We start from the raw sequence: 7474 nt of genomic DNA on the forward strand, positions 1-7474 counted from the left end.
ACAGACAAAGCTCCACCAGGTAGCCTCTAGCAGGGCTGTAGGGGCAAGTGCTGTCACATATAGACACAGACAAAGCTCCCCCAGGTAGCCTCTAGCAGGGCTGTAGGGGCAAGTGCTGTTACACAGACACAGACAAAGCTCCCCCAGGTAGCCTCTAGCAGGGGTGTAGGGGCAAGTGCTGTTACACAGACACAGACAAAGCTACCCCAGGTAGCCTCTAGCAGGGCTGTAGGGGCAAGTGCTGTTACACAGACACATACAAAGCTACCCCAGGTAGCCTCTGGCAGGGCTGTAGGGGCAAGTGCTGTTACACAGACACAGACAAAGCTCCCCCAGGTAGCCTCTAGCAGTGCTGTAGGGGCAAGTGCTGTTACACAGACACAGACAAAGCTCCCCCAGGTAGCCTCTAGCAAGGCTGTAGGGGCAAGTGCTGTTACAGACACAGACAAAGCTCCCCCAGGTAGCCTCTAGCAGTGCTGTAGGGGCAAGTGCTGTTACACAGACACAGACAAAGCTCCCCCAGGTAGCCTCTAGCAAGGCTGTAGGGGCAAGTACTGTTACAGACACAGACAAAGCTCCCCCAGGTAGCCTCTAGCAGGGCTGTAGGGGCAAGTGCTGTCACACAGACACAGACAAAGCTACCCCAGGTAGCCTCCAGCAGGGCTGTAGGGGCAAGTGCTGTTACACACAGACACAGACAAAGCTCCCCCAGGTAGCCTCTAGCAGGGCTGTAGGGGCAAGTGCTGTCACACAGACATAGACAAAGCTACCCCAGGTAGCCTCTAGCAGGGCTGTAAGGGCAAGTGCTGTTACACAGACACAGACACACACAGACATTCACACACAGACACACACACACAGTGACACACACACAGAGACACACAGACACACACACATACACACACACAGTTACACACACACAGTGACACACACACACACTCACACACACACAGTGTTACACACACACACAGTGACACACACACACTCACACACACACACAGTGACACACACACAGTGACACACACACACACTCAAACACACACAGTGACACACACACACTCAAACACACACAGTGACACACAAATAGTCACACACACACAGTGACACACACACAGTGACACACACATACAGTGACACACACACAGTGACACACACACACAGTGACACACACACACAGTGACACACACACAGTGACACACACACACAGTGACACACACACAGTGACACACACACAGTGAAACACACACACAGTGACACACACACACAGTGACACACACACAGTGACACACACACACAGACACACACACTCACAGACACACACAGTGCCACACACACAGACACACACACACACAGTGACACACACACAGTGACACACACACACAGTGACACATACACAGTGACACACACAGTGACACACACACAGTGACACACACACACAGTGACACACATAGAGACACACACACACAGTGACACACACACAGTGACACACACACACAGACACACACTCACAGACACACACACAGTGACACACACACACACAGACACACAGTGACACACACACAGTGACACACACACAGTGACACACACACAGACATACACACACAGTGTTACACACACAGTGACACACACACATACATACACAGTGACACACACACACACACAGTGACACAAACAGTGACACACAGTGACACACACACACAGTGACACAGTTACACACACACACAGTGACACACACACATACATATACAGTGACACACACAGTGACACAAACAGTGACACACACAGTGACACACACACACAGTGACACACACACACACACAGTGACACACACACACAGTGACACAAACAGTGACACACACAGTGACACAAACAGTGACACACACAGTGACACACACACAGTGACACAGTTACACACACACACAGTGACACACACACAGACAGTGTTACACTTACACACAGTATCTGCACGAGCAATCAGAGTCTTGGGTGTGTCTCGGATGTCTTTAAGACGAAAACGATTTAAACTCAACAAACAAAACAGCAAACACACAGACACACACACAGACACACACAGTGTTACACACACACGCAGACACACACAGACAACACACACACACACAGACAGTGTTACACACACACAGACACACACAGACACACACACACACAGTGTTACACACACACACACAGTGACACACACAGACACACACACAGACACACACAGACAACACACACACAGACAGTGTTACACACACACAGACACACACAGACACACACACACACAGTGTTACACACACACAGACAGTGTTACACACACACACACACAGTGTTACACACACACAGTGTTACACACACACAGACAGTGTTACACACACACACACACAGTGTTACACACACACACAGTGTTACACACACACAGACAGTGTTACACACACACACACACACAGTGTTACACACACATAGTGTTACACACACACAGTGTTACACACACACAGACAGTGTTACACACACACACACAGTGTTACACACACACACAGTGTTACACACACACAGACAGTGTTACACACACACACAGTGTTACACACACATAGTGTTACACACACACAGTGTTACACACACACACAGTGTTACACACACAGTGATACACACACACAGTGTTACACACACAGTGTCACACACACACACACAGTGTTACACACACACACAGTGACACACACACACAGTGACACACACACACACACAGACACACACACAGACACAGTGAAACACACACACACAGACACACACAGACACACACAGACAACACACACACACAGACAGTGTTACACACACAGACACACACACACAGACACACACACACACAGTGTTACACACAGACACACACACAGACAAAGTGACACACACACAAACACAGACAGACACAGTGACACACACACAGACACACACACACACAGACACACACACACAGTGTTACACACAGACACACACACAGACAAAGTGACACACACACAAACACAGACAGACACAGTGACACACACACACATACACACACAGTGTTACACGCACACACAGAAACACACACAGTCTTACACACACACATACACAGTGTTACACACACAGACACACACGTACACAGTGTTACACACACAGACACACACAGACACACACACAGACACACACACAGACACACACAGACACAGACACACGGACACACAGACACACACACACACACAGTGTGACACACACACAGACACACACACAGACACAGACACACACAGACACACACACACACAGACACACACACACAGACACACACACACACAGACACACACACAGACACACACACACACAGACACACACATACACACAGATACACACAGATACACACAGACACACACACAGACACACACACAGACACAGACAGACTCACACAGACACGGTCACCCACTCAGTGAGTGACTGAGTGAGTGGGTGAGTGGGTGAGTAGGTGGGTAAGTGAGTGAGTGGGTGGGTGAGTGGGTGAGTGAGTGAGTGGGTGAGTGGGTGAGTGGGTGATTGGGTGGGTGAGTGGATGAGTGAGTAAGTCAATGGGTGAGTGAGTGGGTGAGTGGATGAGTGAGTGAGTGGGTGAGTAGGTGGTTGAGTGAGTGGGTGAGTGAGTGGGTGAGTGAGTGAGTGAGTGGGTGAGTGGGTGAATGAGTAAGTCAGTGGGTGAGTGAGTGGGTGAGTGGATGAGTGAGTGAGTGGGTGAGTGAGTGGGTGAGTGAGTGAGTGAGTTGGTGAGTGGGTGGGTGAGTGTATGAGTGAGTGGGTGAATGAGTGAGTGGGTGAGTGAGTGAGTGAGTGACTGAGTGACTGAGTGAGTGAGTGGGTGAGTGAGTGAGTGGGTGAGTGAGTGAGTGAGCGAGCGAGCGAGTGAGTGGGTGGGTGGGTGAGTGAGTGAGTGGGTGCGTGAGTGGGTGGGTCAGTGGGTGAGTGAGTGAGTGAGTTGGTGAGTGGGTGAGTAAGTGGGTGAGTGAGTGGGTGGGTGAGTGGGTGGGTGAGTGTATGAGTGAGTGTATGAGTGAGTGGGTGAGTGGAGTGAGTGAGTGAGTGAGTCAGTGAGTGAGTGAGTGGTTGAGTAAGTGAGTGAGCGAGTGAGAGAGTGAGAGAGTGAGTGAGTGAGTAGGTGAGTGACTGAGTGAGTGAGTGACTGAGTGAGTGAGTGGGTGGGTGAGTGAGTGAGTGAGTGGGTGAGTGAGTGAGTCAGTGGGTGAGTGAGTGGGTGAGTGAGTGAGCGAGTGACTGAGTGAGTGGGTGAGTGGGTGAGTGAATGGTTGAGTGAGTGGGTGAGTGAGTGAGTTGATGAGTGAGTGAGTGGGTGAGTGAGTGAGTGAGTGGGTGAGTGAGTGGGTGGGTGAGTTTGTGAGTGAGTGGGTGAGTGAGTGAGCGAGTGAGTGAGTAGGTGAGTGACTGAGTGAGTGAATGACTGAGTGAGTGAGTGGGTGAGTGACTGACTGAGTGACTGACTGAGTGATTGACTGACTGAGTGACTGACTGAGTGACTGACTGAGTGAGTGACTGACTGAGTGAGTGAGTGACTGACTGAGTGAGTGAGTGACTGACTGAGTGACTGAGTGAGTGACTGAGTGAGTGACTGACTGACTGAGTGACTGACTGAGTGACTGACTGAGTGACTGACTGAGTGACTGACTGACTGAGTGAATGACTGAGTGACTGACTGAGTGAGTGACTGAGTGACTGATTGACTGAGTGAGTGACTGACTGAGTGACTGACTGAGTGACTGAGTGAGTGACTGACTGAGTGACTGAGTGACTGACTGAGTGAGTGACTGACTGACTGAGTGACTGAGTGACTGACTGACTGACTGACTGAGTGAGTGACTGAGTGACTGACTGACTGACTGAGTGAGTGACTGAGTGACTGATTGACTGACTGAGTGAGTGACTGAGTGATTGACTGAGTGACTGACTGAGTGACTAAGTGACTGAGTGACTGACTGACTGACTGAGTGAGTGAGTGACTGACTGAGTGACTGACTGAGTGACTGAGTGACTGACTGACTGAGTGACTGACTGACTGAGTGACTGACTGAGTGAGTGACTAAGTGACTGAGTGAGTGACTGACTGACTGACTGAGAGACTGAGTGAGTGACTGAGTGGCTGAGTGAGAGAGTGGGTGAGTGAGTGAGTGAGAGACTGAGTGAGTGACTAAGTGACTGAGTGACTGACTGACTGAGTGAGTGACTGACTGAGTGACTGACTGAGTGACTGACTGAGTGACTGACTGACTGAGTGAGTGACTGAGTGGTGAGTCAGTGACTGAGTGACTGACTGAGTGACTGAGTGAGTGGCTGAGTGAGTGACTGAGTGAGTGAGTGGGTGAGTGAGAGGGTGAGTGGGTGAGTGAGTGGGTGAGTGACTGACTGAGTGACTGAGTGACTGACTGACTGACTGACTGAGTGACTGACTGAGTGACTGACTGAGTGACTGACTGACTGAGTGACTGACTGACTGACTAAGTGACTGACTGAGTGAGTGACTGAGTCACTGAGTGAGTGACTGAGTGGTGAGTCAGTGGCTGAGTGACTGAGTGACTGACTGAGTGAGTGACTGAGTGACTGACTGAGTGACTGAGTGACTGACTGAGTGACTGACTGAGTGACTGACTGACTCAGTGAGTGACTGAGTGACTGACTGAGTGACTGAGTGAGAGACTGACTGAGTGACTGAGTGAGTAAGAGACTGACTGAGTGACTGAGTGAGTGACTGACTGACTGACTGAGTGACTGACTGAGTGAGTGACTGAGTGACTGACTGACTGAGTGAGTGACTGACTGAGTGACTGACTGAGTGACTGACTGACTGAGTGACTGACTGACTGAGTGACTGACTGAGTGACTGACTGAGAGAGTGAGTGAGTGAGTGAGAGACTGAGTGAGTGAGTGAGAGGGTGAGTGAGTGACTGACTGAGTGACTGAGTGACTGAGTGAGTGAGAGCGTGAGTGGCTGACTGAGTGACTGACTGACTGACTGAGTGACTGAGTGACTAACTGACTGACTGACTGAGTGACTGAGTGACTGAGTGAGTGAGTGACTGACTGACTGAGTGACTGAGTGACTGACTGACTGACTGAGTGACTGAGTGACTGACTGACTGAGTGACTGAGTGACTGACTGACTGACTGAGTGACTGACTGACTGAGTGACTGACTGACTGAGTGACTAAGTGACTGAGTGACTGACTGAGTGAGTGACTGACTGAGTGACTGAGTCAGTGACTGAGTGACTGAGTGACTGACTGACTGAGTGACTGACTGACTGAGTGACTAAGTGACTGAGTGACTGACTGAGTGACTGACTGAGTGAGTGACTGACTGAGTGAGTGAGTGACTGAGTGAGTGAGTGAGAGGGTGAGTGGCTGAGTGAGTGACTGAGTGAGTGACTGAGTGACTGACTGAGTGAGTGACTGACTGAGTGAGTGACTGACTGAGTGAGTGAGTGACTGAGTGACTGAGTGAGTGACTGAGTGACTGAGTGAGTGACTGAGTGACTGACTGAGTGACTGAGTGGCTGACTGAGTGGGTGAGTGACTGAGTGACTGACTGAGTGACTGAGTGACTGACTGACTGAGTGAATGAGTGAGTGACTGAGTGAGTGACTGAGTGACTGACTGACTAAGTGACTGACTGACTGACTGAGTGACTGACTGAGTGACTAAGTGACTGAGTGACTGACTGACTGACTGAGTGACTGAGTGAGTGACTGAGTGACTGTGTGAGTGACTGAGTGACTGACTGAGTGGGTGAGTGACTGAGTGACTGACTGAGTGACTGAGTGAGTGACTGAGTGACTGACTGACTGACTAAGTGACTGACTGAGTGACTGAGTGAGTGAGTGAGTGACTGACTGAGTGACTGAGTGACTGAGTGAGTGACTGAGTGGTGAGTCAGTGGCTGAGTGACTGACTGACTGACTGAGTGACTGAGTGAGTGACTGACTGAGTGACTGAGTGAGTGACTGAGTGACTGACTGACTGAGTGAGTGACTGAGTGACTGAGTGAGTGACTGACTGAGTGACTGACTGACTGAGTGACTGAGTGAGTGACTGAGTGACTGACTGACTGAGTGAGTGACTGAGTGAGTGACTGAGTGACTGACTGAGTGAGTGACTGAGTGAGTGACTGAGTGACTGAGTGAGTGACTGACTGAGTGACTGACTGACTGAGTGACTGAGTGAGTGACTGAGTGAGTGACTGACTGAGTGACTGAGTGAGTGAGTGACTGACTGAGTGACTGAGTGACTGAGTGAGTGACTGTGTGAGTGACTGACTGACTGACTGAGTGACTGACTGAGTGACTGAGTGACTGACTGAGTGACTGAGTGACTGAGTGACTGAGTGGCTGACTGAGTGACTGACTGACTGAGTGAGTGACTGAGTGACTGACTGACTGACTGACTGAGTGAGTGACTGA

At 50.3% G+C, this 7474-nt stretch overlaps 1 protein-coding gene across 6 annotated transcripts in view; it reads right to left on the reverse strand.

Annotated features, from left to right (window-relative positions):
* Nucleotides 1–7474, reverse strand: part of LOC142923243 (uncharacterized) — a 59750-nt gene that overhangs the window by 20731 nt on the left and 31545 nt on the right. The gene's annotated exons all lie outside the window — the stretch shown is intronic.

Source organism: Petromyzon marinus, unplaced genomic scaffold (assembly GCF_048934315.1).
Source record: "Petromyzon marinus isolate PM22_M1 ecotype Great Lakes invasive population unplaced genomic scaffold, UKy_Petmar_22M1.pri1.0 PM_Scaffold_36, whole genome shotgun sequence".
Lineage (NCBI taxonomy): Eukaryota > Metazoa > Chordata > Hyperoartia > Petromyzontiformes > Petromyzontidae > Petromyzon > Petromyzon marinus.